Raw genomic sequence first — 15456 nt, 5'->3', positions numbered from 1 at the left:
CTTTTTTTAAAGTTAAATTCGCCTCTCAACTTTTAATAAAGAATCAAATTTGATTGTCAACATTTTGAAAAAGAGTCCAAATGGTATTTTTTTAACAAAAATACGGACTAAAATGTTAAATTTTAAATGTGGCAGCTTGCATGATAATTTATTTGCACTTTATGCTAATTTTAATGAAGTTTTTATATTTTTTGAATTTCGATTTACTTTTATTTAAATTTAAAATTATTTGTTGGTGTGACATATAAGATAAATAATATCATGTTAACATGAAATGTACATAGAGTACAACTTGGGCTGTCACGCCTACTATGTTAAAAAATTAATGTTTAATTTGACATTTCTATTAAAGAAAAGCGATTTAATTTTTTTTAAAGGTTAATGGTCAAATTTAACTTAAAATAAAATCAAATTGATAGAAAATATAAACATTAAAAGTTAAATTTATATTTTTAGGTTTTAAAATATATGTCGTTGATCAAATTCACATTTCAAGGTTTTATATTTATGAAAAAGAAAACGTTTAATATTAAAAAAAATAACCAAAAAATAAGACATTATAACTATAGTTCAAAAAATATTAAATTCTTGTAATATGAAATTAAAAAATTGAAATCTAATTAACTATAGTCAACAACACTGCTTTCGGGATTTGCTTTAAAGGTAAGGCGTTGAGGTTGATGATTCTCTATTGAATTATATATCGGAACATTTTTATTTTTAAATAATTTTGTGACATGTTCTGATTATATTTATTTATTTTTTTAGATAATATTTGTAAAATTCTTTTATAACTCATAAATAGGAGTATAATATGCTTTAGAAATAAATTTAGGGAATTTAAAATGAAAAATTACTATTTAAGCTTTTTAATTTTTTAAAATTTTAAATTAATAAATGTAAAATTATATTTTAACCCCTCTTAAATTTATAAAAGTTTAATTTAATCCTTTAAAATTTATAAAGATATAGACTATAAAAAAAATTAAAATTTTATTCGCCCTTAAAAAATTATTCTGGCTTCGCCCCTAGCTTCAACGTACTTAAACTCATATATTCCTGTATTGACAAATGCTCATGCCAATAGAACTAAAACTCAATTTACATACTAAAAGAATTTTTAAAATTTGAAAAATGTGTATTATTGAATAAAAAGAATGCGTGTATTATAAAATAAAACCTTAGCCATTACTCGATCACTTCTATTATACAAACCGTTTAATACACCGGGAGACGAGGGGAAATAGGATAATATTATTAGCAAAGCAAAGTGCATGTGAAATGTTTTGATTCTTGAAGCATATATATCAACTTCGATTTAGATCAGATATCAGTAACACATGCGGTAATTAAAATTACCCATTAAATGTGATAAATTACAACTATGATGTCTTTTAATTCGAAGGTGCACTAAAAAAAAGGATTTGGATAAAATATAAGATTCGAAAAATGAGTTTGAATAAGATTTAATCTCATTTTTTATATGGATTGAGTATTGAGCAAATTTTTTTACCTAAACCCGACCCAGTTTGAATATATTATGTTATAAAAATATTATATTAATTATACATATTAAATAATAATTACATATATTTATAATTATATTAAATCACTAATCGAGAAACAATTAAATCAATTATCCAAAACTTAAAAAAAAACATTTACCCAACTAAATAACTCAAGTCAAAGTATAAAATTTTAAAAATTATATTTAATACAATAAAATATTTATTATATTTATTTGTGTTTTTAATATAATTATTTTTAATGTATTCTTAATGTGTTAGAAAACTTTTATTTTACTCTCTTTTTTAGTACATTTAGTGTATTATATTTAAATAATAATAACAATAATAATAATAAGTAATCTATAAAAATCAAATATTGGCAAGTCGGGCTTGAGTTTACTACTCTTAAATTGGGATAGGCTTGGGCAAAAATGTAAGCACATTTTTCGAGCTTGACTGGGCCAAAGTTTGAAATTTTGGTCCAGATACCTTGCATGAGGTCGGCTCAGCCCATTAACACATCTATTGTAACAATCCGTTTTTTAGTGATATTGAAAACAATGATTTCAAAATTTCAATTTCGATATTTGAATTTGTAAATATTATTATTTAATATTTATGAAGTCAGTATTAAGGTTAATTAAAGTTTAATCCCTTAATTTTGTTAATTGGATAATTTAATTAAGGTACAAAGATTAAATTGTAAAAATTATAAAAATTCATCGTTAAAGATTTTTAATTGCTAAAAGATTTATATAGTAATTAAAGTAATGTTTAAATGGAAAATAGACCATTTTAATTATATAGTCGACGGTTAAGTGTGATGTTTTTTTATAAAGAATATTATAATTATAATTAAACTATGATATGTGTGAAATATTACTAATAAAACAAATAAAAAGTGAAAAGAAAGAAACATTCTTTTTCATCTTTCTTTCTTCCACCGAAACCACAACTAAGAAAACTTAGAAGTCAATTTTAAATCCTTCCACCTTTCCGCCTTTGCATGGTAAGTTTAATTTACTACTTTTTTCTTAAAAATTTTTATGTTTTTAAATTTGTGTAAGTTCGATTTAACTAATTTATTTATTACTTTTTAAATTTGTTAAAGTTTTTACAAATTATCATTGTTGAGTAAAAAAAATTGCAATGAAAAGGTATTTTTGAATTCTTTCTCTTCCCAAAAACTTATTAGATATTTTTCTTTGGGTTTAAACACTAAAAGACAAATTATATATATATATATATATTCATATTGAAAGTGTTAAAATACTAACAATAGCTTGAATTAGTGATTTATGAAAAGAGAAATAGCAAAGATTAAATAGATTCTTCACCTATTTACCTCAAAGCATGTCATCTAAAGTTACAGTCAAAAGACTATTTATACTAAGCTACCAATGACTAATTGCTAACTTAACAAATTAACAATCTACTAACAACCTTCAACTCTCTGCACTCCCCCTTATGGTGGAGGGTGTTCAATATCTTTCACCCCAACTTGGAATCTATTCAAGTTGTATTCCAAGTGCTTTTGTCATAACATCTGCATGTTGCTCTTTAATAGATATATGCCTCGTTTGAACCAAACTGTCTTGTATTGTTTCTCGCATAAAATGAAAGTCAATTTCTATATGTTTTCTCCTTTCATGGTAAATCAGATTAACAACAATTTGCACCGTAGCTTAACTGTCACAATATAACATTGCTGGTTTGATATTGTTAGCACAAATTTCTATCATTAACCCTAACAACCATACTAACTCAGCAATTGCGAATGCCATGCTCATGTATTCTGCTTTTGCCGATGATCTTGATTCTTGATATTGTAGTTTGTTTCTTTGATTTCCAAGAAATGAGTGACTTGCCTAGCTTGATGCACAAACTATTAACTGACTTCTTGACTGGACATGCCTAGTTTGAATCACAATAAGCAATCAGTTGTTAATGTTTGCTGCAGCAAAGAAAATGCTTCTTCCATATCCTTTTTGATATATCTCACAACTCGAATTGCTGCTTCATAATGAGACCTTTTTGGTCTTTGCATAATTTGACTAAGATGTCGAACAACATATAACATATGTCTGGTCGTGTATTAGTTAAATATAACAACCTTCCCATAAGTATTTGATAGAATGTTATTTCCTCAATAAACTCATCCATCACTTTATTGAAACACAAACTTATCACACTCTACTGAAGATAGCTTCAAAATTTGCTCCAAAGGCGTACAGCTGGTTTGGCTCATACTAACCCAACATCAGCAATAAGCTTTAAAGCATATTTGCGTTGATTCAACATGATTCCACCTCTTGACCCCGCTACTTCTATCCTCGAGAAGTATTTAAGCTCCCCAAGGTCTTGTTGAAAAAAATTCAGTTTAAAAACAGTTTTTTATCACAGTAAAAAATTAAAAATTTGAAAAATGAGTCGCTTTGTAATATTTATAGCAATAAAATTTTCTCGAAAAGTACTCTTGCTTTGCGCGAAATGGATTATTGATGTTCCCTGCTTTCAACCAAATGGTTTTCTCCACTACTCTCATACCACGGATAATATCAAGTGTGAGATCAAACAATCACGAATCAAACACAAAACTATAAATAATTTTCTTATTTTCAGCAGGAAAGTAAAACACTCTCTAAATAGAAACTGGTAGAATTATTATTCATAAAAAATAGATTTTATACTTACAAATAAATTCTGACTATTTTCAGGCAGAATAATAATATTGAAAGTTTATTGTAAATAGCTCTACTAATGTCATCTATTTATAAAGAGAGAAAGAAGAATCCTAATTGAATTAGTAGAATACAAATAATACTTATCTGATAGAAAAACAAGTCCTTTAGTTCTACTAGGAGAGAGGGGCGACAAACCCCAGCTAAATAAACTAGGGTTGCCACCCATCATATTTATTATGATGGGTTTTGGGCCTCTTCTGTATTGAGTCCAATTTGGTTAATAAAATTATTTATGAATTACATTAATACCTTCTTCTTCTTTTTTTATATTTTCTCACGTGATCTTTGCATGTAAAGCAAAATAAAAGCAAATATTAGCTCACTGGTTGTCTAATGTTTAACTAATACTAAGCGATTTTATGTGGTTGGGTCGTAATATAAAAAGACATTTTATATTAGTAGACGAATCTAAACATGTCCTTAGTCTAATCGAAAATAAACAAACCAATCAAAAAACTAATATGTCGTTTGTCAAGTCCAATTGGGAAAATATTTTGTCTTGGGCATCAAAGCGAATGACTTCCGGAAGATAGAGACATAGATGTAGCTGACTAGACTAACAGTATATCAAATTGGACCCAAGTTGAAATAGATCTTAAATTTGTTTATGAATTTATTCACTTGTGACGTTCATGGTTTGTCATGCCTTAATCTCGAGTGAATGATGGACTATGTATGTGTGACTCGTATACTTTGATGTAAGTAAAAGCCTCAGTTCAAATAGATAAGAAACCAAAAGTTGGTGCTTTGTATATGACTTCTGCAGTTTGTAACATCATTCACAATAGTTGAATTCATAGTCCAAGAAATAAGTAAATGATATATTCTCATTGATATTACATGATAGATGAAAAGTAAAATGTGGTCATGGGTCATTTGTCTTTGTGATGAATGACTTAATTATTATATGATAGTAATTGTATTTTCATGAAGGAAATGTAATGGTTACCATGAGTTAAAATAGGTTCATATTAGGAGAACAGATTTATCTCAAAAAGATTAAGGATATTCTATGAAGGTAACAGACTTATGACAAGGTCATTAGACAAGTATTGATCGAGTTGATTTTGTAATAGTATGTCATTAGACAGAGCTCAATCACGATATTATAATGAAATGACTTCGTGACTAAATGAGTTTATAATTAATAGGTGAAAAGCTAGAAGTTAATTATAAATCATTTGAGACCTAATCACATATGTCTAATCACATATGTCTAAATGAACTACATGTTGAATAAAATCAACATAAATTGATAGAAATAGTAAAGTCGGAGAAATAGGAAACATTTAATTAATTTATGGTTTTTCAAATTATTAAATAATTAATTAATTGGAGTTCGAAAATGAAATTAAATTTATTAGCCATTGAATATAGAAATATTAAATATATTTTTCTTATAGATTATTTTACAGTAAAGTTGTAATAATTTTAATGAAATTAGAATTGGGTTGAAAATTTTTTTAATTGAAAAATTAATTAATTAATTAAAATTAATTTATGATGTTTATTTTGGAAAATAGAAAAACATGTATTGAGTTGGATTGAATTATAAAGTATTAGGTTAAAAGTTAGTAAGCACTTATAAGTGAACCTAATATAGGAGAGACTCGAATCTTCATCATAACACATATAAGGGGAAGCACACCTTATTAGCCCCTCTCTCTCCTAGTTCAACTATGAAGTTGTTTTTTTATTAAATATACTTCTATTAATTCAACAAGGGTTTTACTTCTTCTTCGTATAAATAGATAGCACCTGTAAGGCTAAAAATAAAATAAGTTATACATATTGTTATTCTGTCTGAAAATAGTGAGAATTTACTTTCTAAGTATAAAGTATATTATATTTTTCGGAATAATAATTCTATTGTTTCTATTAAAGAGGAAAATTTATTATTCCTATGAAAGTAAAATAAATAATTTATGGTTCTATATTTGATTCAAATTTGTTGAAGCCCACACTCGAAGCAATTCGTAGTATGAGAATAGTAGAAAAGGTCGTTCAGCTGAAAGTTGGGAATAATAATGATCCGTTTAGCTGAAAACACAGATGCAATTTCAAAAAAGATTTATTGTTATAAATATCACAGATTGACTTAATTTTTAAAATTTTAATTTTTCTCTATGCAAAAAAATTTATTTTCAAATAAAATATTTTTCAACACCATTACCTTGAAGCCTATTTTAAGTCGTGAAGGGACTTGAGCAATCAACACACCCTATGCTCCCCTGATTGCGAAAAACTTTAGGAAGTTCCAAATATACCTCCTCGTGTAAATCACCTTGAAGAAAGGCGTTATAGACTTCACAATGAAATAAAGGCTAGTCAAACACTGAAACAAGAGAAACTATAGCCCAAGTAGTAACATGCTTGACAGTACCATAAAAAAATCAACCATTCATTTAGTTTTTATTTTTAAAAAAATTATTTTTTTTATTTTCAGAAAAAAAGTTTAACTTTTTTTTAAAATATATAGAAAGTAAAACCCTCGTTTCATCTCAAACTATATCCTTCAATCTATTAACATAGAAATAAATTTTTTTTTAAAAATCCTTACACTTATATAGGCTTCAACCCACGCTGAATGATTAATTTTCAAAAATTTTAAGAGTTAAATGGGAATTTTTTAAAAAAATTTTGAGGTCTAATTAAATTTTTTAAATTTTTGTGAGATTAACGAGAATTTTCAAATATTTTAAGTAAGCTTAATTATTTTTTTAAATTAAAAAGTCTAATGGCAAATTTCAAAAATTTTGTTAGGTGACCCAATTTTAAAAAGTTATAAAAATGATCACTCGACTTATCGATTTATTTTTTTCAATCCAAAACCGTTAAATATTAACAATTTGTTGAGTTTATAGTTAACTTAATGACCTGTATTTTTTTAACCATTTATTTTTTCCACATAATTTTTATGTTATTTTATAATTAAAAAAATTTAAATCCAAAACTTAAAACTACACCATTTATGGTTATTTAAAACCTCATACAACTTCATTATTTGGGTATCTTTAGCATTTTTATTTGTCATGAATCTTTTGTTGGGTAGCTAGGATTCTCTGCAACAACAACCAGGGGCTTCTCTAGGGAAGGAGCACCATTTCCAATGGCCAATTCCTTCGATAATGCTTGTAATGGCTCTTTTCCTAGAGAGGTGATACTACTGATATCTAATACCAAATTAATGCAGACACTAGTTCTTCTTTTGGAAGTGTCAAGTTCTCTGAATCCAGAAAGAGTGGCTCTTCCTCTAGTACTTTTTGATAATCAGTTGCTTCCCAATCTTCGCAAACAACAATCATATTCTCAGTTTCTAAGGATTTAAATATCCAATCATGGGCTGGTTGCAATAAAATTTCTCGGTGGTTGTTTTCAGAATGAATCTAAATTAACTAGACAAAGTTTCTAACATATATCTTGAGCAAGTACCAAAAAAAGAGATCATCAATTGTCAATAAAGCCTTGAACAAGAAAATTTCACATTCTTCATAAGTTGTTGCTTACTAGCTCTACTGCCCAAACATGTCCTTCTGACCAAGTCAATGGGATAGAACTCTCAGGGTCCCATGAGCCTAATATAGCATGATCCCCTACTATGAAAAAATGCTCCCCAAATGAGCACTCTTTCTTCAACTAAAATTTGACATTAGTAGTCTTTCATGGACGACCTGTTCATCAAAGTGTTGGAATAAGATTTAGAATTTAAAGAACTCAATAATAGACAAATAGTTAAAGGGCCACAAGATCTTACTTTCTTCTTTAGGTTGAGTTTCTACTGTCTCCAACTCCCCCTACATGAAGAAAATTTACCAAATGAATCTCAACTTTAATACGAGTAAATCCTTTCCTTGAATTGGAAAGGAATTGTAAACGGAACATCTTTTGTTCCAAAGTCTATTCAAGTTCAAAAGACTCAAATTGTAAAAGATGGATAAAAGTGGACATAACACGCCAGTAAGTCAAGTGACAATGAAGAACATGAAAATAAAAATGAAGATGTATAAGATTTTTAGGGTTTTAAAGAACCATAGATAGTTTAGTTTTTAAGTTTTAGGTTTTTAAAAAAAAATTATAAAATGACATGGAAATTGTGTGGAAAAAGAATAAATGGTTAAACATACATGTCATTAAGTTAATTGTCAACTCAGCAAATTGTTAATATTTTAACGGTTTTGAACAGAAAAAAAATAAAATGATAAATTAAGTGATTAATTTGTAACTTTTAAAAGTTAGGTGACCTAAATAAAAATCACCTCCATTCGCTAAACCTTCTTAAACCAAAAAAGAAATCGTAACTCTGAGGCTGATCCCTATAGAAAATTTAGAAAAACCTACAACAAAAGACGAGGGGTTTCCCAATTGTGTATATATATATTTTTGGCAGAACTCATTATTTAACTTTCCCTTCAGTAGAATAATGAGTTTTTTTTTATATACACGAATAATGAGATTGTTGTATAGGACAAAGAGAAATTCTCCATAGTATCTTCAAATGGAGAATAAGATCATGTAAGTTTCATTTTCTATAATCTATCAACAATGAAGAAACACAAACATTTCTAGAGTTCCCTCCATTGTTAACCATTGTCTTAACGAGACTCACAAGGGATATAAACAATTTTATTTGTATCATTAATCAAGGGAATAAAAATCTACACTCTTCTGTTTAACATCAATTTAAAAGGTGGAATATTAAAATCTAAAAATGTCCATGAACCAGGTTTCATAGGCAAAATATAGCAAACTACGCAAGACATTTAAACCACGTTGAATAATTCAGAATATTAACTAAAGTACAATTTATTAGTGGAAACCCCATATTAAAGTACAATTTATTAGTGGAAACCCCATATTATCAAAATAACAGATTCGACAATATTAAGCTGAGAATTAAACATAAAACTCATATTTATAACATACGTTTTTCTCCTGAAAATTGTGGGATCTAAACGCAGGTCATACTTGTATGGTAATTTAAGGCTTAGTTTGGATAGGCGGTGTGTTTACCTCCAGTGAGGTTAAAAATAGCAGTGGCGGTGAGATTGGTTACTGTAGCAGTGAGATTAGAAACAGCGGTGGAGTGTGTGTTTAGATTCAAACGCAGCTGTAGCGGTGAGGTGAAAATAAAAAATGACTATTAAGGACATTAGATTAGAATTAATATATAATAGAAGTTTTTAAATTATTTTACTTATATAAAATTATTAAAATATGTGAATTTATAAATTCATTTAATAAAATATTGAAATGTATCTTCTAATATTTTATTATAAATATTTTAATGAATTATATAATCAATTTAAATTATTTATTAGATAAAATAATAATAATTTTTAATTTTTTATAGTTAAATATTCTTTTATAACAATGATATATATTATTTTCGTAAATAGTAACATTATACTTGGATCAAATTTTGAAGTATCTAAACGAATGATTTTCAATAAAAAAAATATAGTAACATAAGACATATATAACAAGTTTCATTATTACTAGAAATTAGGTTATGATACAAAATTGTTTTTACAAATATTGATTCATTAAACTATTTGCAATGGTTTCCCTTAACATTGCAATTTCAAGGTCACTTTCACTGTTAGAAGAACTCGATTCACCTCTATCAAAATGGCCTGAAGAGATTGGCATGTCGGGTATATTCTCAAATTGTCGAAAATCCTCATCATTTGACCAAGCATGTCTTCGAATGTAATTATGCAAAACCATTGTTGCAATAACTATTAAAACTTGCTTGTCGAATGAATAGCTTGGAATATCTCTTAATATTGGCCTTTTTTTTCCACACTCCAAATGTACGTTCAATTACAGAGCGTAACAAAGAATGGGCATGATTAAAAATTTCTTTTTTTCCAGATGCTCGATGATTACCTCAATGAAAGTCAGGTAAATGATATCATTCCCCCCTATGTGGACCTAGAAAACCTGCCATTTGTGGATATCCTGAATCCACAAGATAATATTTTCCTATAAAAAAGTAAAACATAATATCAAGTTTAAAAATAAATTAATATTTTTAATATTTTTTTATGTAAAGATTAATTAAAAAAAATTAAAGTTCAACCTGGTGGAGGGTGTGGAAACTTTAACTCTTGTTTTCCAAGTGCTTGCAAAAAAATTCTATTGTCATGTGTTGTTCCTTCCCAACCAGTAAATGCAAAAATAAAGCACATGTTGAAGTCACAAACTGCCATAATATTTTGAGTTGGTTCACCTTTCTGTCCGATATAAGGTATTTGACAAGAAGGCGAAATGCATTGTGACAGCCTTAATTTGACCCTAGTCAAAATGTGGTTTCAGGACCACAAAATTGAGTCATAAAAATTTATTAAAAATTTATTTAAATATATTCTATGTGTGATAGTGCATGTGTGAAAATTTGGTGTTTTAATTTAGTCCTATGAATGTGAATTTTACTTGAAAGGACTTAGTTGAGAAACTTAGAAAATATGATAGGTAAATATTGTAAGGACTAAATAACTACAAAGTGTGAAAGCTTGGGTTTGCATGTCAAAATGCCCAAAAATCTAATAAGTGGCCGGCCAAGTAATGATGCCCCTCCACTAAGTTTAATTAATTATAATATTTTGTTATAAAAAAATAAAGATGAATAAAGAAGAAATAGAAGGAGAGAGAGGGTGTTCATCTTCTTCTTCTTCCAAAGCCGAAACAAAAGAAAGAAACCAAGGCAATTCGGCATTTTCTTCTTGCTAGTAGGAGGTAAGTTTGAAGTGTTGGGTTAAATCTTTTTATATGTTTAAGTTAGTTTGTAAAATGCATTTTGGCAATGTTAAAAAAAAATAATTCAAGCTTCTATGGTGGTTTGGGCACTAAGCCATATATCAAGCGCTAGAATTTGGGGTTGTTTTAATGTTGTATTGAGTAGGTAGATGATGGATTGGATTTGAACTTGTTGAACTAGTAGTTGGGAAATTCTTTGTGCATTCAGCCATAAGGGGGTTTAAATGGAAGGTCCATTTTAATTGTTATGTCCTTGTATGAAAATGGTTTATTATTAAGGCCGAATGAATCATGATAGATGAGTTGAAATGCAAAAAAAAAAAAATCATGTTATGAGATAATTTGAGTAATTGACCGAAACATGGGAGAGGGGGTAAGACTTATATTTTCATGTTTTAGGAATGAAAGATATAATGAAAATGTACTAGGTTTAAGGTGCATATTTTAGTCTAGGTGTTGTGGAGAATTCGGTTAAAATAGTTGGTATATGAATGCCGAATTTAAATTATGATCATGGGAGTGATTATAATGCGCATTAAGATATTGAATGTATGAAATTAGAAGTATACGGTCAAAGTTTCTATAAGGTTAAACCATGTGTTAAATGACAAAATGATGAACAATTGTTATTTTGGTAGTGATAATATATTTGGCCTTGCGGCATTAGATGAACATTAGTTGAAGTTTTAATGTCTTGAACAATGACGGTTGTAAGACGTAGTGAGAATCATTAATATTATTGGATATAAATAGCTAGCAAGGTGATTAAACTAGTTATTTTATTTATTTTTAGCTCAAGAACTTAAAGGAGGGGAATCAAGCAAGGGCAAAGCGAAGAGTATCGAGTAGCCGATTGGAACTGTTTTATCCACCACAAGCTAAGTCTATAAGCAATTAAGGTTGGTTATTCTATACATAATTGGTATATACATATCATGAAGAAATTACTCTCGTTTACATATTCTTTTGATTGAAAGGTGGGTGGCCGATTATATTTAGTTAATTAAATCAATCACTTTGTTATAACGAAATGACCTTGGCACTATGTGTAACACCCCCACGCTCAAAACCGTCACTGGAGTCAAGCTTGAGGTGTTACTAAACTTATCTTACCTTTTAAACAACTGTAAACCACTTATTTTAATTTTTGAAATAAACTGTTTTTCTGTGTCATGGTTGCTTAAAAATTCATTTCTCAAGTTTCAAAACTCAAAATTAAGATCCGTAAATTTTTCCTAAAACTAGACTCATATATCTATCTACTAATTTTTTTCTAGAATTTTTGACTTGGCCAATTAGTACAGTTTATTAGTTAAAGTTTCCCCTGTTTCAAAACTCGACTGCACTGACCTCTTCTTACTATGAACCATGTTTCTTCCTGTACAAAATTCATATGACTAATCCGTTTGTTTTTATTAAAACTAGATTCAACAAGGATTCTAACCATATAAAGTAAACCTTATAATTAGTTTTTTACAATTTATGGTAAATTTACAAAGTTGAAGTAGGGGATCCAAAAATCGCTCTGACCCTGTTTCACTAAAACTCAGATATCTCATAAAATATAACACCTTTACCTTTTTTGCTTATTCCATAAGAAAATATACATAATAAGATTTAATTTCATATATTATTCATCTTCAAACTATGTTTCTACAATTTTTAGTGATTTTTCAAAGTTACGTCATTTCTGTTACTTGAATCTGTTTTTAGGTTACTTTCACATTTTTCATAATTTTCATGTGATAATCACCATTCAATCATACATATTAATAAACATGTATATCATCGGCTATTTTATTAGCTAATCACTAGCAAGTATTTACACATCATTCATTGTTCATATTATACCAAAAGTAGCTAAGTTTCTATACATGTCATACCCAAAACAAAACGTCTAATTATACCGAGTTATTTCTTTGATAGTGTGATCGGCCTCCGACGTTTCCTTCGATCCCCGAGTGACTAGATAAGTACTATAAGAAGAAGAAAATAAAGAGATTAAGCACTAGGCTTAGTAAGCTTACAAGCAAATAAATCACAACATTCAACATAATGGATAATTATGCATAATATCATCTAACATCATAAATTTCTTTACTTCTCAATTTCTATCTTCTTCTTTATTCCCTTACCTTCTTTCTTACCTGACCTTTCCTTTTTCATAAGTATAATCTATTTTTCCTTTGCTGTTAATTCACTGTAATTTAACACGTATCCTGACCCGTTGAACCACTCGGAATACTAAGGATACTAGGGTCGTTCCTGTCTATCAATATCCTGCCAATGCCATGTCTTTGACATGGACTTACATGAATTATTCTTGTCTCCAATGCCATATATAATATGGACTTACATGGCTCAATCCTGTCTCCAAAGCCATATTTCTAATATGGACTTACATGGCTCATTTCTGTTCTGTCCTGTCAACCCTAATATCCTAACATTCCTAGGGTTCAACCGCGGCTTTCAACACTTTTCCTCTGTCACTTCACCTTAAATTCGACTTTAAATATTTTCATAACATAAATATATAAATGCTGGAAGTTGACAATAATAATGTAAAATAAAAGAATATTGCATTTATTTACTGTAACTTACCTTGATACAAAATGTGACTAAACTTTACAATTTAGTCCTTTACTTTTTCTTTTCCCCGATCTACTCCCGAATTTCGTTCTTCTTGATCTATAATAGAAAATTTAACTTATTTAATATTCACATTTATTAAAACAGTCCTTGACCCAAACTTTGGCAAAATTATATTTTTACCCTTAAACTTTCACATATTTGCACTTTTGCCCCAAGACTCGTAAATTAAACTTCATTCTATTTTCTTATGTTTTATGACATGCTGATAATTTTTCCCTTCTATGTCAATATCAAAATCACACTCTAACATATACTTATGACTATTGGTATTTTTTTTCAATTTAAGCCCTTTTACTCGTTTTCACTTAAAACCGAGTAGCATAAGTTGTTTAACATAATTTAAAACCTCATATTCTATCATAAAACACCAAAATACACAAATTTCAGCCATGGGAATTTTTCCAAATATGAACCCTAGGTTGAATTATTGCTAGAATAAGCTTAATCAAGTTACCGGGACTCCAAAAACGTAAAGATCATTAAAAACGGGGCTTGGAATCACTTACTATGAAGCTTGAAAGTTGAAGAAACCCCAGCTATGGAGGAGAGAAAAAATTGGCAGAAACTAATTGAGAAGATGACCATTTTTGTGTTATTTTTCCATTTTTAATTCATTTAATATCCAAATGACCAAATTACCCCTCCTTACTAAACTTTCAAAAATTCCTTCCATGTCTTAATTTTTGTCCATGAACTTAAAATTGGTCAAATTGTTATTTAAACCCTCCTAATTAATATTCCAAAGTAATTCCATACTAAAAACTTCTAGAATGCAAGTTTTGCAAATTATTCGATTTAGTCCCTAAACTCAACTTAAGCACTTTATGCATAGAATTTCATCACGAAATTTTCATACAATCATGCAATCATACCATGAACCTTAAAATAATAATAAAATAAATTTTTCTACCTCGAATTTGTGGTTTCGCAACCACTATTCCGTTTAGGCCCTATTTCGGGATGTTACACTATGTGTGCGGATTTGAATGGCACTATGTGTGCGGATTTGTATAGCACTATGTGTGCGGATTTATATAGCACTATGTGTGCAGATTTGAATCGTCAATATGTGTATGGATTATTAAGGCACTATGTGTGCGGGTTAACATGGCACTATGGGTGCAAATTTCCTTGATGGAGCACTGCGTGTGCGAAATCGGTTGTTGATAAAATAAATACAGGAACTAAATGAAGAATAAAAAAACTATTGTTAAAATAAGAAATGGGAGACATGAAAATTGAAACATATATGTGTGAATGCATCTATTTCATCATATTTAAATATGGGAGGAAAGAATTAAGGCATTCGGTTATATAATACTTTGATTTAATAGTAATAGTTGACTAGTAGTTGAATTGATGATTTAGATAATATATGGACTTTTTTAGTTTCTATTCCGGCACACTAAGTTAATTGTTGCATTTTATTGCTTATGACTTACTGAGTTGAAAACTCATTTGGTGCTTTTACTTGTCTCTTATTTAGATTTCTTTGACCCATTTTGCGTGCTTGGAACCATCGTCGAAGTCATCACACCAGCTTGCAACATTTTGGTACCCTCTTATTAGTTGATCTAAATGAATATTTCGGCATGTATAGGCTACTATGTATTTTGTTTGAACTTTGATATGTATACTTCCAGCCATGCGAATATGGCTTAAATACTAAGTTTGAATTTGGTTATGTTTAATCATGGTATAATTCGTCTTGGTTATGATGTGTAATGTTATTAATGAATTATATATATACATATGTTTGAGTGTTGGAAATGCTAAGAAATATTGATTATGTG

Source organism: Gossypium hirsutum, chromosome A11 (genome assembly GCF_007990345.1).
Source record: "Gossypium hirsutum isolate 1008001.06 chromosome A11, Gossypium_hirsutum_v2.1, whole genome shotgun sequence".
In the NCBI taxonomy this organism is placed as follows: Eukaryota; Viridiplantae; Streptophyta; class Magnoliopsida; order Malvales; family Malvaceae; genus Gossypium; species Gossypium hirsutum.
This window is presented reverse-complemented; position numbering follows the sequence as displayed.